We start from the raw sequence: 22077 nt of genomic DNA, 5'->3' as shown, positions 1-22077 counted from the left end.
TCAATGGGCAATTTACAACTTAAAGGCTTCCATTTATAAAGATAATAGCAATTCGACCCCTTATACAATAAACTACCAAAATTTCATTTTACGCAATTAAGTTTTTTTATTAAATCGAACACGTAAACGACAAAATTAAATCACGAAAATTTAATAGACATAAATTCACACAAAATTAACACAGGAAATAATTTTTAAATATTTTTTTGACTTAGATTCGTGGTCCTGAAAACACCATTCCGACTAGGGTCTAAATCAGGCTGTTACACATCCAGCATTCACGTTCAAGGCATTATTATCTTACTGCACTATTATACATTAACCATGGTCATGACCACTTCGAATGGTCATGAAGAGTTCATCACACATGCATGTAACAACACCAATCATCCATGGCCAACCATCATGCTCACAACATTTCATCACACACATTATAACATAGCATGGATAGATAGATTTGCAAACCATACTCAATATGAGCCACACCCTATGGCCATATACAATTAAATCAAAATAAGCCAAATCATAGAACACATATCATAAAAACTAATCCCTATACATGCCACTCACTTGAAACTTCTCAACCTATGCATCAATATCCCCAGGTGATAGCTTGGTAGTGTGGTGTTGCCTCCGACATTCTCCAACCCCGAGCTGACCTGACAACACTGAAAGAAATGGAAGGGAGGGAGTAAGCTCAAAGCTTAGTAAGTCCATATGAAAATAATAAGCAATATGTCAACCTGTTTCTCAAGGTAATACAACCATAATCATACTTTTACTTATGTTCTGGTCATGTTATTTTCTCGAGTCATAGTTATTAAATTATTTATATCTAGAGCTACAGAACTTCAAATTTAGATATGCTAATTTTCCCTGAAACTAGACTCACATATCTTCTTACCATAAAAGTTTTAGAATTTTCCAATTATCCAATAAGTACAGTTTATTCTTTTAAGTCTCCCTTATTTTTTTGTCTAGTAGTTCAAACCTCTCTTCACTACGAATTAAATATCTCATAGTATGGGACTTGGATGATTCTCCTGTCTATTTCCATTGAAAATAACTCATTAAGGACTTGTTCATATGAAACTCTTTTGCTTACACCGTTTCCTCTATGTGAAACTAGATTCAATAATATTTAATTCCATGTTTTATTCAGTCTTTAATTCAATTTCCACAATGTTTTGTGAATTTTGAAAGTCACATGACTGCTGCTATCCAACACTATTTTAGTGCAATATCATTATAAGTATCATATGATGCCATAATAAACATAATCATAAACATAACCATAGGCATAAACATAAGTTTATTAATCATTCCAAATCTTTGACTTACTTATCATCCATATACCTCTTACCATATACTTAGCTGATTGCGCATAAGTTTGAGTACATACTTGTACTATCTTTTAAAGCAACCACTTATTAAAATGCATCAACTCTGTACATTTCATTGATATCAATCAACAAGAATCACAAATATTTAAAGGTACATGGATGAATTCATTATACATATACACATTCAATTTCATATTTCTCAGCTCTCGTACATACACAATTTTATCCTTTGTATCATTGAGTTTCCTGATGGATATTTCATCAATCCATATTCAGTAGTACCCCTTTTTGGTACAAATCTCGAGTCACAATTCATACAATAGAATTGCCAGTCCATGCTAATTTCTTATTATACCACGTACCATAAGGCTTTGTTGTATTGTCCGTCCAAGCTAAATCCTCAATATAACAGAGCATTTCCTTTAGAGTCAATTTGGATGGCCAGTCTAGGCTAAATCTAGTCAATTAGGATTACCCAGCCGGGCTAAATCTTTTATATACTAAAATCAATGGATTACCCATCTGGGCTAAATCCTTTACATCATATTTACTCGAGAGGGTTCAACTCAGGATTACCCGTCTGGGCTAAATCCTTTCTGCAACACATGCAGGATCTCATTTCTCGTGGAACATGTCATCTCAATCGAAACTCAATATTCAAGTGGATTAAAACTCCTTTCAATCAAATCAAGGTTTATGAATATTTTCACATAACTCAATTTAGTCACAAGAACTCACTTATAGAATTCTCGTAGGGTACATCTGTGTAGCAATTCACATATTTCATGCAAATAGTAATTTGCCATTCCTTTCTCATAACATAACATTCATCACATTTTCCACATCCTATTCATCCTCTATAATTTCTTCTAATATGATAAATCATACAATTTGTGCCACAATAATAGAGAATTGCCATTCAAGCATGATATTACATTATTATTACCATATGAACTTACCTCGTTTTTTAAGTACGACTATTTATTTCGAATTAGTCCTTAACCTCGTTCAACCTCGTTCTAAGCCAAAATCTTATTTTCTTGATCTAACAATTCAAATATAACTTATTTATTACTCACATTATTCAAATGGGTCCATAAATCATACTTTTGCAAATTTTTATTTTGACCCTAAACTTTTACATATTTGCAGTTTGGTCCCTAGGCTCATAAAATAAAATGTGTTCAATTTTCTTGTACTTAATGCCTAGACAAACCATTATTGCTCTTATAGTAGCCCACATTTCTTGTAACACCCCAAACCCGGCTTGGATGTTATGGTCGAATCTGGCGATGTCACATTGAAGTATTTTTCGCAAAGTACAATTTTGTAAAAACTGATTCTCAAACTTATCCTCTTTGTGTGTTCTTATAGAGGCTCATTTAGTTTAAAACTCAAGTCATTTAGCAAATTGTTAATCATATTAAAATTGTTATTACTTTTTAAAACATTGTTTGTTGTAGAAGCTTTTAAACTATGTCGCATAAATGTGGTGTTTTGGGAAAAAACATTTATCTTTTTGAAAACATACGTCATTTCCTACTTCTAACAGTTATAAACCCAAGCAAATAAAAATCCAAAATTTAAGTTAAAATCCACAGAGGCCTTATTACATAAACAAATACCCAAATTAAATTACTTATAAATTAAAAATCAAATAAGAAAGCAAGTGCAGTTGTGTGGCCACCATTGAGTCCCTCACAGCATCGATCCAAGTAAGGCTGGGGATTACCTGTATAGTTAAACAGATGGGTGAGTTTACGAAAACTCAGTGTGTAATCCCATAGGCAAACAGTCAGAAAGCAAGCACAGTCTGGGCCTAAGCCCTTTTTTAGTAACAGTGACAATATCAGTTTGGGCTTTAGCCCATCTCAATACAAAAACAGTCATGTGTTCGGGCCTTGGCCCATTGCAGTAACACTAAATAGTGTGTAACAGTAAACAGTGCAATAACAGTAAACAGTATGAAAGTCCTACCCATCCAGCCTCTACACTCCATCTCTGTCCAACCCTACCCTCTATGTGGGGATAAAATCAACCCACCCTTCCCTACACTCCAAGCAGCACCGGTTGCGGCACTAAATAGTATTTGCAGTAGAGCTGCCAGTATAATAGGCTTAGAACCATCAGTGATTTGCAGTAGAGCTGCCAGTATAGTACACTTCCTCCAACCATATAAAAACCTATCCCCATGCAATGCATCATGCAACATGTCATAATATTATACATGTATTCAATACAGTTACAATAGCATGCTAAAATATAAACATACATCACATAGGGGTAAAATAGTCATCTTACCATAAAAGGGCAAAACAATCATTTTACCATATAAGGGCAAAACAGTCATTTTACCTCATAAGGGCAAAATAGTCATTTTACCCCATAAGGGAAAAACAGTCATTTTACCTCATAAGGGAAAAATGGTCATTTTACCCCATAAGGGCAAAACAGTCATTTTACCCCATAAGGGTAAAATAGTCATTTTACCCCATAAGGGCAAAACAGTCATTTTACCCCATAAGGGCAAAACAGTCATTTTACCTCATAAGGGCAAATCAGTCATTTTACCTCATAAATGCAAAATAGTCATTTTATCGATTAAGGGTCCAGGTACGTTTACCGACCCAACAGAAGGTCCATATCGTCTCGGGCGACCTCGTGCAACCATAACAGTCAAATAGTAAAAATGGGCCCAAGGGCCATATTACGGGCCCATGTGGGCCCATATGCTCGTGTGGCCCACATATCCCAGAAATGGCCTTGGCCATGTAGATTACACAGCCTGGCCCAATATTCTCCACACGTTCGTGTGGTTTACCCGTGTGCTGTAACAGTCTAGTTTAGACCCTAGTCGAAAGAGTGGTTTCGAGACCACAAATTTGAGTCAGAGAAATGTTTAAATATTATTTTCTGTGTTTATGATGTTGTGAATTAGCATGTATGAAAGTCTCGTATGAAAATTTGAATATTTGTGTGCTTAATTTAATAAAAAAGACCTAATCGCGTAAAACGTAAAAGCTATGTGCTAGATGTTAAAAGTGCCTAATTAATTTGGCTTTATAAATGAGGGGTCCTTATGATGCAAATAGACCACTGTTTAATGAATGGAAAAATATGGACAATAGTTTGTGGAATTTTAATGAAATAGATAAGATTAAAATTGGTATTTAGTAATTAAGTTATATTAAATAAAACATATCATAAAATCATCCTTATTATCATCATTTTTTACCGAAAATTTGAAAAGAAGAAATCCAAAGGCTAGGTTTCCATTCGGCTATGGCTGAAGCTTAATTTAGGGTATGAGTTTTGTTCAGTTTTTGATAATTTCTACGTTTTTGTGATTGTTGCTTAGTATACTATCAAGCCCATGTCTCAATTTTTTATTTTGTTGATGCTTTTGAGTTATGCCATTGATGAAACTATAAGCTTTGTGATGTTAGATGATGAATTATGAAAGATATGTTTTGGGTTAACATATGCTGTCTTTGATTTTTTTATGAAATTGAGTAATTTGGGCTAAATTGTAAAAATTTTATTTTGAGGGACTGAAATGTGTAATAAATGAAATGTATGGATTTGGATGAGAGCTATGAAAATTCGGCTAAGCCTGTGTACAAGTAAACTTTGTGTATTTTTCGAATTTGTGAATTAGGGACTAAAGTGTCGAAATGTGAAAATGTGAGGGCTAGTTTGCAAAATGCCCTAAATATGTGTCTATGGATTGTTTTGAATAATTTAGTGATTAAAAGATTTAATTTTGAATACTTATAGATCAAGAAAAAAGGAATTCAGACTTAGACTGAAGGAAGTCGAAGATTATAGAGTAGATGATCCGAGTCAACAATTTTGAGTACGAGGTAAGTTCGTACGTAAAACATGATGTTATAAGTATGTTTTGATGCTTTGTTTATACATAGATTGTATATAAATTTAGTTTGGATGAATACGATGATAAATCAATGGTATTTGGCACTAAGTGTGTGATTTAAACTAGCTTCAGCTATATGAGGCACTAAGTGTGCGATACCGAGATAGCTTCGGTTAATTGAGAAAGCACTAAGTGTGCAGAATTATTATAGCTTTGGCTAATCTTTAAAGCACTAAGTGTGCGGATGTTTAAAGCATCGGTAATCTTTGGAAAGTCTTAAAATATCCGAACAAGAGGTGAGAATGAAAATGAATGAATACGGAATGTTCAGGTAAGTATAATACCTATGTGGTAGATGGTATTATGAATGTAAAGTTTATTGAATTTGTGACAACCCAAATTAGACCCTGGTCGGAATGTGGTTTCGAGACAACATTACCGAGCCAAAAATTTATTTTTGTGTTTTAATTACATAAATTTTTGTGTGACAGTGAATATATGAGAAATTAAATGCTTAATATTAGCTTTAGGAATGTGAATTAATTCGAAAAGGACCTAGTTGACGAAGTTAGAAAAGATGATAGATGAATTATAAGGAGTAATTAATAATAGGGAGAGGAAGCATGGCTTTGCATGTCAAATTACCCATAAAATACATGGTGGCCGGCCAAGGAGTGATGATGCTCCACTCATTCTAATTTAATATGTTTTTTTTTGGTTAACAAATGATGGGAATAATAATAGGAAAGTGAAAAAAAAGGGTGTTCATACTTGCCATCTCCTAGCCGAAAAACCAAGAAAAAGAAAGGGAGAAAAATTTTGAAGAAGTTCGGCCATTGCTTGTATCTAGGAGGAGCGTTTGATGTTGTGGCATGAAAATGAGGGAGTTTGAATGCTTAATAAGGAGGGAAGAATGAGTGTTCATGTTTTCTTTCTTTTGCAATTGTCATAACTAGAGGAAGAAGAGGAAGCAAGATTCGGCCAAGGTGGTCCTTTAGATCAAGCTCAAGGAGTTAAAGGAGGAGAATCAAGCAAAGGCAAAGAAAAGATCATCAAGTAGCCGAGTTGGAACTGTCTTACCCAACACAAGGTAAGTCATTAAGCATATATTTTGTATTAATTTAAATGGTCATAACGTCTATGTAATGATGCTTAATGGAATGATAAATATATATATACATGTATGCATGGGGTGATGAAAGTATTGAATGAAAAAGAAAAGAGGTGACATGTATTGAGTTGTTTGTTTCGGCACTAAGTGTGCGGGTGTAAACATTTATGATCATGAGATTGGCACTAAGTGTGCGGGTTCAAATTGTATAGCACTAAGTGTGCGAGGTTGATTATATAGCACTAAGTGTGCGAGTTCGACTATTAAGAACTAAGTGTGCGGGCTTATTATACATTCTCTAATAAATATACATGCTCTAAGTGTGCGGCCTTATCGAGTCAATCATGGACAACGGTACGAGTAAACACCTTGAGCTCATGAGGAATAGACATTTTATTTATATTTGGGATTGAGCTTGGTAAGTCTTGAACCTATGTGGTGATTATACTTGAAGATAAATGCATCCAATGTCATATGGTGTAATGTATGAAATGTCAAAGTAGGGCTTGGTATGAGATCGAACCGAAATGCCTAAGGAATTATAGCACAGTTTGGGTATGGATGGAGGATTTTAATCCCGCATTATTTATTTTCTCTTATGATATATTATTACTGAACGGCAATGTAATGCTTATGACTTACTGAGTTATATACTCACTCGGTGTTTGCTTGTCACCTACTTTAGGTTTCTTGGACTCGTCTTTTTGCGTGCTCGGGACTGTCATCGAAGTCATCACACCGGCTAGCAACTTTTGGTATCTTCTTTTTAGTCGGTCTAGGAGAACATTTCGGCATGTATAGGCTAATATGTTTTGTTGAAATTTGGTATGTAAACTTTTAGCCATGCGAAAATGGCATAAATGTTCGGTCGGATTTGGTTCTATAATGTTAGGTCGTAAGTCTTGGTAATTCGATTTTTATGCCATATGTCATGGTTGATTATTTTTGGTGTTAAAATTCATGATATGGCAATAGTGTAGTAGGGAGATGTTTGACAATGATTAGCCTTTAGCATGGCTAGTCATGATCATAATTTGTGATATGTATGATGAATTACTAGTAGATCAAGGAGAAATCACGAAATAGGCATAGTTGCTTTAGTAACAGATGCTGGCAGCAGCAGTGATGTGAGATTGAAAAATCACTAAAAATAGTAGGAATGGAATTAATTAATGAATAAATTATGTAATTGAAGCTCGATGAGTCTATTTTCATATAGAAGAAATGAAATGACCATATGAGCTGTATGTTAGGAGATAATTAAACTCTTGCGAAACAGGGCCAGAGCGATTTCTGGATCCCCTGTCCCGACTTTAGAAATTCACCCTAAATTAATCAGAGACAATTAGAAGTCATGCTTTATATGTATAGATTCCCTTTTGAGTCTAGTTTCATTAGAAACCAACGGCATAAGTATTGGAGCTCTGTCAAGGGAGATATCTAAGTCGTAATGCACAAGGGTCAGAGTAGTCGAACCCAGGAACAGGGACGACTTTAACTAATAAACTGTACCAATTGGCCCAACCAAAAATTCTACAAAAATTCTACCATATAGATATATGAGTCTAGTTCCGGGGAAAATTTACGGAACTGGATTTCGAGTTTCAGAACTCAAGATATGATTTTTAAAGTGACTAGTACGCAGATTGGCAGCTTGTCTGGGAAATTTTTAATAAGTGGTTTGAAGTCTGTTAACACCTCGTGTTCGACTCCGGCGACGGTCTCGGGTTCGGGGTGTCACAGAATTGGTGTAAACATATGGATGATGTTGGCATGAAATTGATAGATGAGTTGAGAATTTATAAGTACTTATGTGTTGTTGTTTCATATTTTATATACTGTTGATGATTTTGGTACGAACTTACTAAGCTTTTGAAAGCTTACTTTGTGTGTGTTTGCATTGTTTTATAGATATCGAAGCAAATGTGAGCTTGGAGATCGTCAAGGATCATCACCACACTATCGAACCTCATTTTGGTACTTTGAAAATGTATATATTAAAGTATGGCATGTATAGGCTAGAAGTTGTGGGATTATGTTTTGTGATGTATATATTTAGCCATGTGATATGGCTTGGTATGGTTGTGGATATGTCATGGTTTGGTATAAGATATGTGATGCAATATGATATATTTGATATGTTTTAGTTGGAAAAAAAGAAATGGTAAATGTTGGTAAGTTTTGGCAAGTTTTAGCATGAAATTGAATGATGTATAGAAAGAAATGTTTTGACACACTTTTAACTTATGTATTGATATGTCATGAGTGGCTTATGTTTTTGTTTGGAATTTGGCTGAATTGGTTGTGCATATATGCTTATTTCTTTGCTTGTAGGTTGACCCAAATGGGGTGGGAAATTGGCTATTCAAATGGTCTATTTTTGTCCACACGGGTAGAGACACGAGTGTGTGTCTCAGCTGTGTGCGACACATGGTCAAGTTACACGGTCGTGTGTCCCCTGGGGTACCTTACAAATTAACGGCAGTATACCCTCCAGTTTTGACACGGCCTAAACATATGGGCATGTCTATTGGTTATGTGTGGTACATGGGTTGGCACACGGGCATGTGGTCAGCCATGTGGCCAAGTCAGTAGCCTCCCTAATTTTCACACGGCCTGGCACACGGGCGTGTCTTGTGGTCGTGTGAACAAGTCAGTATGTATGCCCTGTTTCTCCAAGGCTTCGACACACGGGCATGTTTAATGCTGTGTGAGGCACATGGCCTATTCACATGGGCTTGTGACCTTTTAAAATTTGAAATTTTTATAAGTTCTGAAAAGTTCACATGTTATCGATTTAGTCCTAGATGCATGGATTAGACCATGTATGCTCGGTTTAAGTTTGTATGAACATGAATTAATGGTATTTTATTGAATTGAGATGATATTTGATATTTGGTTATTTTGATCTAAGTTACGAGCCCAGTAATGCCTCTTAACCTATTTCGGCGACAGATATGGGTTAGGGTGTTATATGTGGGGTCTACGTGCACGTGGGGCCCACACGGCCCAGTTCGGCCCAAAATGGCCTGAGCCCATGAAATCGCTCATGGTGGCCTCTACAATCAAATGCTCATGCCTATGCATTCAGATTACCACATGAGCGAGCGCACACTCGTGTAGCGTCGACGGTCCCCTATTTTGGCTTTTGCCAATTTAATATTGTGGCAGTGTGAGTACACACCTGGTTATGAACTGTGTACTCAGTCCTTAAGCCCTCCAAATATGAGTTCCATCATAACAAATGATTAATTATATGTCTAATCAATTTAAAACAACTCAACACAAAATACTTAACTACTTCACTACGTTCACATTCCACGCTTGAACAACTGAGACCCGCCTACTTAAACTATTGAAACTGAATAACTTTTAATTTCTGCAATCAAACTGAAACACTCATTAACCAATACCGCATGACTAAATTGAAACCAAAACAAAACACCATCTACTGAATGCAAAGTCGCAGAATAAACTAGCACCCAAAAACGGCAGAGCAGTATAGAAAGAGTTGACGCAAAGAGGGTAAAAGAAGAAGAAACAACCTATAACAATGGAGGAGAAAGTTTACATTAAGAAGGGTCAAAATCGAAATTGAAAAATAGAAGATCAAGGAATCGAAAATCAATACCAATATCAATAGGTACGAGATAATCAACTAAAGTTTAAGAAACCAAAAGCTCAAGGCCAAAAATGATGAAAAGTTTGGCTAGATGACAAGAACACAACTGACACACACTCGGCACAGGAGATGTAACACCCTTAGCCCGTGTTCGTCGCTAGATTAGGGTTAAGAGGCATTACTGAACATTTTACAGTTCATATAAACATGCACTATATATATTACAAATCAAAATTTTAATCACCTCAAAGCTTACAATTTAATCAAATATTAAGTCTAAATTAATTATGTCACTCACAACACAACTCAAATAAAATATAATCCAAAATGTATCAAAACAATTTATACATATACAGAACATATAATACGTTAATAACTTCATTACTAAATATTAAATTTATTTTTATACAAATCATGCACATACTTATACAAGCAACAGCATACCATTAACTTACCTACAAAAGATACATTCCATAATAAATAATTATTGATGTGCGTGATAAGTTTTAGATAATTATGATTGATCGTACTTGAAGACTAACTATTATCATGATAAAGGCAAGCGCATCTATTGAATAGTAGTATAGCTTATAGCAAGACCGGAATGTCGAACCCGCACGAACTAAAAGTACTAGTATTAACCTTCTTTTTATTATCTAGCCTAAAAATAAGGGGATTTGCTTTATCTAAACTAATTATTCTGATTATTCTGATTTTCAGCCATCCCCTCGGTTGTAGTTTGAGTATCGTCCTCTTGCCCTTCATCTATGCATCGTAGGCTTCGCCTTATTTCTCTTTGGTTTCTGCGAGCTATGCTTTTGATCTCACTATCAAGAAGTAGAGGTCCTGACGGGTTTCTTCTAGTCATAAACTATAAAAACCTACCAGAAGTAAATAAAAGAAAATTTAGTAATAAAAATTAAATTTCAATAAAATAAATGGCTAAAGTAATAAAATTTAAGCGTTCCTAATATCTTAGTTCCCCAGCAACGGTGCCAAAAACTTGATGTGCGTGATAAGTTTTATAATTATAATTAATCATACTTGGAGACTAACTACTATCACGATAAAGGCAAGCGCACCTATCAAACAGTAGTATAGCTTATAGCAAGACCGGAATGTGGAATCCACAGGAACTAAAAGTACTAGTATTAACCTTCTTTCTATTATCTAGCCTAAAATAAGGGGATTTGCTTTATCTAAACTAATTAATTAAACTAAGAATGCACAGGAAGTAAATTGGGGAAATACTTTTGGGGAAACTGATTGATTTAGACAATACCCAAGTAAGAATCCACCTAGACTTCACTTGTTATTTGATTCTGAATTAGACGATTTATTCACTTGACTCGATCCATAGAAATCCCTAATTTATATTATTATCTCTCTCGAGACTAACAACGTCTAACCCTAGGTTGATTAATTGGAATCTCTTTCTAATTAAAACCCCTAGTGTTGAATTAACTCGATCTATTGATTCCCTTATTAGGTTTGACCCTAATCCAGCAGATTTATGTCGCCCTATGTCTAGGGGTGCAATCAACTCTGCTTAATTATGCTAGATCTGCTCTTAGACAGGGACTTTTTCTCCTCTGAATAAGCACATCAATACTTGAATCAATATCCTGGAATATTAAAGCAAGAATTAAGAACACATAATTAAGAACAATTCAAGTATTGATCATAAAATTCAGAAAATAGTAACAAGATCCGTCCTAGGTTTCATCCCCCTTAGGTATTTAGGGGATTTAGTTCATATGTGTAAAAGAAAACATCTTAGAAGAATAATGATAACAAAACATAAAGAAAACCAAAAAATCCTTGAAGGAAATTGAAGGGAGATCTTCAATCTTGAAGGAGAATCCGGCTTCTGAGATGGATCAATCGGCTTTCTTCGAGTAATTCCTTACCTCCAATTCCGTGTGTTTCTCAGATGCCTCCTCGGGTGTTTATATAGGCTGTGGGAAGCTTCAAAACCCTTAAAAGTGGCCTTTTCCAAGTATAACTAGACTTGGGCTCGGCAGGGACATGGCCGTGTGCCATGCCCGTGTGGGGTGGTTTAGTCCGTGTTAAAGTCTTGCTAAATAGACACGGGCGTGTCGTCTAACCGTGTGAGGAAGTCCAAGCCATGTTGATTTCCTACGTTGACCCATTTTTTTCCGTTTTTGGCCCGTTTCTTGTTCTTTTTACTCTCCTATGCTCTGTATCACCCCTTACCTGTATCAAAGGCCGGAACAAGGTACGAGGCATTACCAGGCTTAACCATACACATAGACGAAAATCGGGCCATAAAATTTGATTTAATTCAAAACTTTTTGAACACATGCATAGACTCATATTTAAAGACATATAACGTGGAATAAATGAGCACTTACACATCCATAATCATGCAATAACATGTCATTCACTTTAAACATATTTGCTTACCATCCTGTATATAATATACATTCTTACATTAACTAGAACTAGACATGCTAAATCTTATTCTCATTTTATACCATCATAATGTAGTTACCAATTTGTCCATTAAACATCCATATTCAAGGCAACATTACTTATTTCCATTTAATTCATGATCCACTGGCCTGCATTTAACTTACCTGATGTATTACCAGTCATGCAGAACAAACAAAGCTAACTTTATCATCACATCAAAACATAGGACATGGCATGATTATTTAAACTTATAAACCATAAGGGATAAGGACCACATCTCATGATCATATACGATAACTCAATGCAGAATGATACGTATGGTCAAAGTCATACTAATAATACATGTCACAAACCAACTTCCTATACATGCCACTCACTTGATATTTCTAATATTTTAATTAATTCTCCCAAAAATGATAGTTTGATAGTGTGATTTTGCCTCCGATGATCTCCAACCCCGAGCCAACCTTCCAATACTAAAGAAATGGAGAGGATGGGTAAGCTTTACGCTTATTAAGTCCATATGAAATTAATAAGAAATTACTAACATGCTTTTTCAAGATAAAACACTATAATTGTACAACTACACATGTTTAGGTCAAACTGTTTTATCGAGTTATAGTTACTAAATCATTCATATCTGGAGCTGAAAAGCTCCAAATTTATTTTTGTTAATTTTACTTGAAACTAGACTCATATAAATTTCTGCCATTAAATTTTCAGAATTTTTGGTTTAGCCAATTAATACAGTTTATTCATTAAAGTTTCCCCTATTTGGCTGTCCAACAGTTCTGACCTCTCTTCACTAAAAATTATTTATCTGATATTTCGAGACTGGGATGATGTTCCTGTTCATTCCTCCTGAAAGTAGACTCATTGAGGATTCTATTAATATAAATTATAACTCATAATTATATTTCTACAATTTTTAATGATATTTCCAAGTCAGAATAGGGGATCTTGAATTCATTCTGACACTGTCTCACAAAAATTATAATATCACATAATAAAGAACTCTTTTGCTCCCCCTGTTTCTTTTATATGAAAATAGACTCATTAATATTTAATTTCATAATTTTTTTTAAATTTAATTCAACTTACATAATTTTTGGTGAATTTTAAAAGTCACGCAACTGCTGCTGTCCAACACTATTTTACTACTAAAATTCACTCTTACATAATTTCACTTAATCCATTTTGTCTTATCGAAGTTCACTCAAATATCGAGCACATTGCTCATAATTTTCATAAACATATACCTGCACTTATTCATCATATAATCATGTTCACATGTATTTTGACTTATTCGATTTTCCCGTTGAACTCTTCAGAATAATAACTGATACTCAGTTGCCTGCACATATTTTCACACTTGTAGACAAGGCCATCTGGTACGCATAGTAGCTTGAACTTAGTGCTACACATGCGACAAATTATCCAGTACATGTAGTAGCCTGCACTCAGTACTATATACGTGACCTAATCATCTGATACACGTAGTAGCCTGCACTTAGTACTACACACGTGATCGAAGTTATCGAGTATGCATAGTAGCCTGCACTTAGTACTACACATGCGACCAATTATCTGGTACACGTAGTAGCCTGTACTTAGTACTACACACGTGACCTCACAATAGATCATTCGTATCGTATCTACTCCAAAGGCTCAACTGGGAAATTCCTCACTTTCCAACATGTTACAAATTAATTCATAGTCCTTTTTCAATTTGCAATTTACAACAAATAATCATTCTATAGGCAGCCACATTTCATATGATAACAAAATATAATAAAATAAAAAGAATCGATAAATTATTTACGTAAAAACTTGTCAAAATCTCATCAGGTACAACCGTGTAGCAATTCATACAACCCATGTAATAGTAATTTAACATTCAATTCATGTAACAATAATTTTCCATTCAATTTCACATGACACAACAAGCATCACATTTTCCATATCATACACACCATCCATCAACTTCTCCTAAGCATATTAAATCATACAATTTATGCCATAACAATAGAAAATTACAATTCAAGTATGGTATTTCATTATTATTAACACACGAGCTTACCTCGTATACGAAAATGGCCATTTTTACCATTTTATCCACAACTTTTTTGCCAATTTTACCTCGAATTCGATTTTCCTTCCTCAATCATTACAAATATAGCCTAATTAGGACTCACATTATTCAAATTAACCCAAAATCATATTTTAGAAAACTTACAATTTTTCCCCTAAACTTTGTTCAAATTACATTTTTTCCCCTAGGCTCATAAATTAAACTTCATCCTATTTTCTTATGTTTTATGACATGCTGATCATTTTTCCCTTCTATAGCAACATCAAATTCACACTCTAACATGTACTTATGAACATTAGGTATTTTTACCGATTATATCGTTTTACTCGTTTTCACGTAAAATCGCTTAGTAAAAGTTGTTTAACACAATTTCAAGCTTCATATTCTACCATAAAACATCAAAACAAACACATTTAACCTATGAGTGTTTTTCCAAATATAAACCCTAGGTTAAATTATTGCGAGAATAAGCTTAACCAAGTTATCAGGATTTCAAAAGTGTAAAGAACTTTAAAAACGGGGCTAAGGAGAACTTACAATAGAGCTTGGGAGTTTGAACAAACCTTAACCATGGTTGCTACTGTTAGAAACGGTTGAATGAAGGAGATGATAGCTAATTTGGCTTATTTCCCTTTTTAATTCTTTTAATTATTAGTTTAACAAAATACCCCTAACTTAAAAATATTTTATTACACTCATTTAATGTTAATTTTTGTCCAGCAATTAACCAATGGTCTAACTACCATTTAAGAACCCTCAATTTAAAATTTCATAACAATTGGACACCTGTAGTATGTAGAACTCAACTTTTTCACTTTTTACGATTTAGTCCTTTTGACTAAATTAAGTGCCCGAATGTCAAAATTTTCGAATGACATTGTCACGAAATTATTCCTTGAAATCGTAGACCATAAAAATATAATAAAAAATAAAATTTTCATCGTCAGATTTGTGGTCCTAGAACCACTGTTTCGACTAAGCCCAAAATCAGGGTGTGACATGCTCACCTAAGTATGAAAAATGAAATTAAAGGATTAGGAGCATCAAATTCCACAAATCCAATGATAATTCATCCAAAAATGTGCTAAGCTTAGGATTAAAATATGTATAAATTACAACTTATCAAATACCCCCACACTTAAGCCTTTGCTTGTCCTCAAGCAAAATCCTCAATTCACAATTAAGAATTCATTTTTCTCAACTTATAATTCCTATCAATAATATCTCAAAATAATCCATAAGTAATCATACATTGATAATTCAACTAGAAGAACATCAAAGTTTCAAACATTCCAAGTTGAGCATTTTATCATGAAAACATAGGTGTTTCCCCTCATCTAAGTAATCACCTTTGATTCAAAATTTCATAAAATTCAACATCCTCACTAAAGATTCACTCAAATTACTCGAGGTGTTTAAGGACAACAAATTTAGCACTCATCAGTCAATATGAAAAGTTATTACCATAGGCTTACGTGAAAATCAAATCTCCACCACTATATATTGAGATGATGCATCAATCAAAAGGTCTTTACAGGGTTGTAACGTGGCTTTGGTTAGGTGGTGTGGTCACAAGCTGAAAGATAAGGTTAGAATCAAGATTGAATTGAAAAATTACCTAACTAGAAAAATACTAAAGCTAACAAATTACATTCCTAATTAGATAATCCCAGAATTGAGCTTTTCTTCATGGTTAACATTGTTTTAAACCAAGAATTAAATAATTTCGTAATATTCTAGATGACAAATCTTAATTGCAGGATCTTCGTTCATTTTTTTTAAGAACAAATCAAGTAACATAGAACTTTGCTAACTATCAAAAATAAAACATAGCTAAGCAATTTATTCAAATCAAATCTCGAAAAAAATAGGGATCAAATTAATTGAGGGGAATTCAACAAAAATGGGTTATGGATTAATATTGAGGGTAAATTAATGAATGGCTTGTTAGGCTCAAGAGGGTTCACTAAGGGTTAATTATGAAGGTAGACTTTAATGGAATGAGTGGGTAAAACCTAAGTGCCTTTATCATCTCGACATATTAAAACAATGGTGAGGTCTTGACATGCATAATCGAAGCAAGTTCTAGAATAACAAATCAATATTGATGCACTCATAGCAACAATAAAAGTGACCATAAAAGAAATAATATATGCTCTAAAGGATTAAGATCTCACAAAAATTATGGCTTTTTGATGTTAATTCTGTGAATTTCGACTTCAAGATAATACCTAAACTTCGGGAAATAACCTAAAAAAACTTTTAATTATCAAAAATCAACTTATCATGCTTGATTCTCTAATTTCTTAAAATTTAAACAATCAATGCATAAATGCCTATGTTTTAATTCAAGACATATCAATAAAAATCATAAATTAATCAAAATTCATTCTAATAGTGATATGAGTGAGTCACGTGAGAATAAGACAAAATTCAGAGATTTTTCAGATAATGATATAAATAACCCCCTCACACTTAAGATGTACATTGTTCTCAATGTACAAAGATAGATTTACTGAAAAATATAGATATAAGATCATAAGATAGGGAGAGAAGTGAAACTTCCTGAATGGTAAATGGAATCCTTGAATTGGAGTCATGGAAAGTAATCAGCTAAGGCAAGGGTGAGATTTGGAGGAGGATACTCCGGTGGTGGTAGAGGTTGTTAGTCCACAAGTCCTGCGCCAAAAGAATATTATAACTGGTGGTAGCTATGGTCGTGGTCGAGAAGGGCATGGCAGTCTTGGAGGACCTTTTCTAGTAGAGTTGCACGTTCTTAAGTAATAGTGAGCTTTGGAGCTCTTCATAACTGTGATAGAATCAATAACTCTTTAGGAAATACAAATTAGCATGATTACTCGTAAAGAAATGGCCAAAAACATAAATTACATAATATAAATTGTAAAACCTGAAGATGAAGTAAAAATAGTATTAAAGAGAAATATGATAAAAAGTAAGTTGAAAAGATAAATAAAGATAAAAATAAAAATAAATAAAATATGAATAGTAGGGTTTATACAGATATTGGGGCACACAGCCGTGGAGCACGCCCTTTTGTTTCATGGTTTTCAAATTTGGTTGTGTTGGTGCACACGGCCCTGTTGCATGGCCGTGTCATTTTGATAGTTTCGACCACGGATGGTGGGCACGGGCATGTCGCACACCCGTGTCAATTTCTTAGTTTCTACCATGGCTTACGGACACGGGCGTGTTGCACACCCATGTTCTGCTTCGTTTGCTTCTCCCACGCCCGTGTATGTATGCGCACGCCCATGTTATTTTGACAGTTTTGACCATGGGTGGTGGGCACGGGTGTGTTGCATGCTTGTGTTAATTTTGTAGGATTGCCCACGCCATGCCGCACGGTCGTGGCAACGTATCGAATGCGGTGTTTTGGGAAAATTTTGCTCTGTTTTCACATGGCCGTATCGCACTGCCATGTCGCTGCCCATGGTATAAGCACGACCTAAGGCACGCCCGTGTGCCTAGCCGTTTGGATTTGGAAAGCCTATGTTCAAGGACTCAGTTAATGATTTAGATGTTAAAAACTAAAATTTAAAGAAATCAACACCGTTAGTCCTCGGGTTGCTTCTCGAAAAGTGCTTATTTATAGTCTAAGCTCGACTTACCTCTCTATTGCGTGGTCATGGTGGTGCAAGGAGTTTACACTCCTCATTCCTGCTATCAATTTTATCAAAATAATGTTTTAGACGAGTACTATTTACCTTAAAAGTGCCAAATTTGGAATGAGTTACCTCGACTGTACCGTATGGAAAAATGTTAAGTACTGTAAAAGGGATTGCTCCATTGGGTTCAAAAGTGGTAATATAAGGGTCTGCCACATCTAATACTACTTTGTCTCCAACCTTAAGTTGGTTTGATAAAACATTGAGTCTGTCATGGCGTGGTTTCGGTTTATGTGTACGCCATTCATTTGGTTCCTCGATCTGTAGCCTTTGCTCTTCATAGATGAGTCCTTTGTTGTTACTTGAACATGGCTCATTTATGCTCTTCAAACATGTTTCCTGCAAAGAAGGTTGCACCACATGATCAGTATTAGTAGCATGATTTATACAACCACCTTCAATACTCGATGTGTTACTAGAATTACGAGCTTGAAGAGTGATTTTTTCATCACCCTCACGAAGTATGAGTTCACCTGTACCAACATCAATAATAGTTCTAGCAGTTGCTAAAAAGGGTCGTCCTAAAATTAAAGGCACGTCACTATCCTCTTCTATGTCTAAAACAAAAAAAATCAATTGGGAATATAAATTTGTCAATTTTAACAAGTACATCTTCAATAATACCCCTAGGAAATCTAATTGTTTTATCTGCCAATTGAATGCTCATCCTAGTTTGTTTGGGTTTCCCAAGACCTAGTTGTTTAAATATTTTATAGGTCATGACATTAATACTAGCCCCTAAATTTGCCAAAACATTGTTAATGTTTAAACTACCAATTAAACAAGGAATTGTAAAACTCCCTCGATCTTTTAGCTTGTTGGGTAGGTTATTCTATAGAATGGTTGAGCAAACTACATTCAACTCTACATGTGACGCCTCATCCAACTTTTTCTTATTTGCTAAAAGCTTCTTTAAAAATTTAGCTGCGTGTGGCATCTGCGAAAGTGCTTCAATAAACGGTAAGTTAATATGTAATTTCTTTAATAATTTAAGGAATATACCAAAGTCTTCGTCCGTGTGGTCTTTCCTTGTCACTCTGGGGTATGGTATGGCACATGAGCTTTGTACTCTTTACTTACCGGTTTTCACTCACTATGGTCCACCTCATCCTTGCCTTTACTTACCATAATTCCTGACCTCAGTTCTGGCTCAGGTTCAACTAACCCTTCTTTATTTCGAACGGTAATCGCATTAAGCTGTTCCCTTAGGTTAAGATCAGTGTTACTCGGTAAGCTACCTTATGGTCGTTCAGAAATCAATTTAGCAAGCTAGCCTATCTGAGTTTTGAGCCCTTGGATTAATGCTTGTTGATTCTTAAGTGCGGTTTCAGTATTTTGAAAATGAGTTTCTGACATCAAGATGAATTTTGTTAGCATCTCCTTAAGGTTCGGCTTACTTTCCTATTGGTAAGGTGGTTGTTGAAAACCTGGGGGATTTTGTGGCCTTTGATTTCCCTGGCCACCCCATGAGAAGTTGGGATTGAAGGATTGATATTCTGTGTGTACTCCTCCTCCATTTGAATCGCATCTCATCACTGGATGTACCTAAGTAGAACCATACAAACCGTCAATCTTTTTATTTAATAGTTCTACTTGGTTAGATAGCATAGTAACCGCGTCGAGGTTGAAAACACCGACTACTTTTATTGGCTTTGTTCTCATGACTTGCCACTGATAGTTATTTAGTGACATCTCTTCAATAAATTCATAAGCCTCTTCAGGTGTTTTGTTGTTTAAAGTTCCACCGGCGGCTACGTCGATCAGTTGCCTAGTTGAGGGGCTCACATTGTTATAAAAATTCTAAACCTGTAACCATAAAGGTAGCCCATAGTGAGGGGACCTTCTCAATAAGTCCTTGTATCTCTCCCATGCATCATAAAGAGTTTCTAGATCTCTCTGCACAAAAGAAGAGATATCGTTCCACAATTTAGCCGTTTTAGCTGGCGAAAAATATTTAAGTAAAATTTTTTCTGTCATTTGTTCCCAAGTAGTGATTGACCCTCGTGGTAACGAGTTCAACCACTGTTTAGTCTTATTCCTCAACAAAAAGGGAAACAACCGAAGGCGAATGGCATCATTAGAAATGCCATTAATTTTAAAAGTGTCGTAGAGTTCTAGAAAATTCACTAAATGAGTGTTTGGATCCTCATCCTGCAAACCATCAAACTGAACAAACTGTTGTATCATTTGATTCGTGTTAGGTTTCAATTCAAAATTATTTGCAGCAATAGCAGGTCTAACTATACTCGATTCAGCTCCTGTTAAAGTAGGTTTAGCATAATCATACATAGTACGATGAGCAAGATTCTGATTTATTGGATCTGTGGCAACCACAGGAGGTAGCTAATTATTCTGATTTTCAGCCATCCCCTTGGTTGTAGTTTGACTATCATCCTCTTGCCCTTCATCTATGTATCGTAGGCTTCGCCTTATTTCTCTTTGGTTTCTGCGAGCTGTGTTTTTGATCTTACTATCAAAAAGTAGAGGTCCTGACGGGTTTCTTCTAGTCATAAACTATAAAAACCTACCAGAAGTAAATAAAATAAAATTTAGTAATAAAAATTAAATTGCAATAAAATAAATGGCTAAAGTAATAAAAATTAAGTGTTCCTAATATCTTAGTTCCCCAGCAACGGTGCCAAAAACTTGATGTGCGTGATAAGTTTTATAATTATAATTAATCATACTTGGAGACTAACAACTATCACGATAAAGGCAAGTGCACCTATCAAATAGTAGTATAGCTTATAGCAAGATCGGAATGTGGAATCCACAGGAACTAAAAGTACTAGTATTAACCTTCTTTCTATTATCTAGCCTAAAATAAAGGGATTTGCTTTATCTAAACTAATTAACTAAACTAAGAATGCACAGGAAGTAAGTTGGGGAAATACTTTTGGGGAAACTGATTGATTTAGACAATACCCAAGGAAGAATCCACCTAGACTTCACTTGTTATTTGACTCTGAATTAGACGATTTATTCACTTGATTCGATCCATAGAAATCCCTAATTTATATTATTATCTCTCTCGAGACTACCAACGTCTTACCCTAGGTTGATTAATTGAAATCTCTTTCTAATTAAAACCCCTAGTGTTGAATTAACTCGATCTATTGATTCCCTTATTAGGTTTGACCCTAATCTAGTAGATTTATGTCGCCCTATGTCTAGGGGTGCAATCAACTCTGCTTAATTATGCTAGATCTACTCTTAGACAAGGACTTTTGCTCCTCTGAATAAGCATATCAATACTTGAGTCAATATCCTGGAATATTAAAGCAAGAATTAAGAACACATAATTAAGAACAATTCAAGTATTGATCATATAATTCAGAAAATAGTAACAAGATCCGTCCTAGGTTTCATCCCCCTTAGGTATTTAGGGGATTTAGTTCATATGTGTAAAAGAAAACATCTTAGAAGAATAATGATAACAAAACATAAAGAAAACCCAAAAACCCCTGAAGGAAATTGAAGGGATATCTTCAGTCTTGAAGGAGAATCCGACTTCTGAGACGGATTAATATGCTTTCTTCGAGTAATTCCTTGCCTCCTACTTTTTGTGTTTCTCTAGGTACCTCATCGGGTGTTTATATAGACTTTGGGATGCTTCAAAACCCTTAAAAGTGGCCTTTTCCAAGTAGAACTAGACTTGGGCTCGACAGGGAAACGGCTGTGTACCACGCCCGTGTGGGGTGGTTTAGGCCGTGTTAAAATCTGCTAAATAGACACGGGCGTGTGGTCTACTCGTGTGAGGAAGTCCAGGACGTATTGATTTCCCACGTTGACCCATTTCCCACGTTGGCCCGTTTCTCGCTCTTTTTACTCTCCTATGCTCACCTAAGTATAAAACATGAAATTAAAGGATTAGAAGCATCAAATTCCACAAATCTAATGATAATTCATCCAA

At 35.0% G+C, this 22077-nt stretch overlaps 1 non-coding gene across 1 annotated transcript; it reads left to right on the top strand.

The window, feature by feature from the left end:
* Positions 1-19986: 19986 nt before the first annotated feature.
* Positions 19987-20093, top strand: LOC121227811 (small nucleolar RNA R71). The gene has a single exon (XR_005925333.1). It is a non-coding gene; the product is annotated as a small nucleolar RNA R71 (small nucleolar RNA).
* Positions 20094-22077: the final 1984 nt, after the last annotated feature.

This window comes from Gossypium hirsutum, chromosome A03 (genome assembly GCF_007990345.1).
Source record: "Gossypium hirsutum isolate 1008001.06 chromosome A03, Gossypium_hirsutum_v2.1, whole genome shotgun sequence".
NCBI lineage: Eukaryota > Viridiplantae > Streptophyta > Magnoliopsida > Malvales > Malvaceae > Gossypium > Gossypium hirsutum.
The sequence above is the reverse complement of the archived record's forward strand: the minus strand, read 5'-3'. Positions and strand labels throughout refer to the sequence as shown.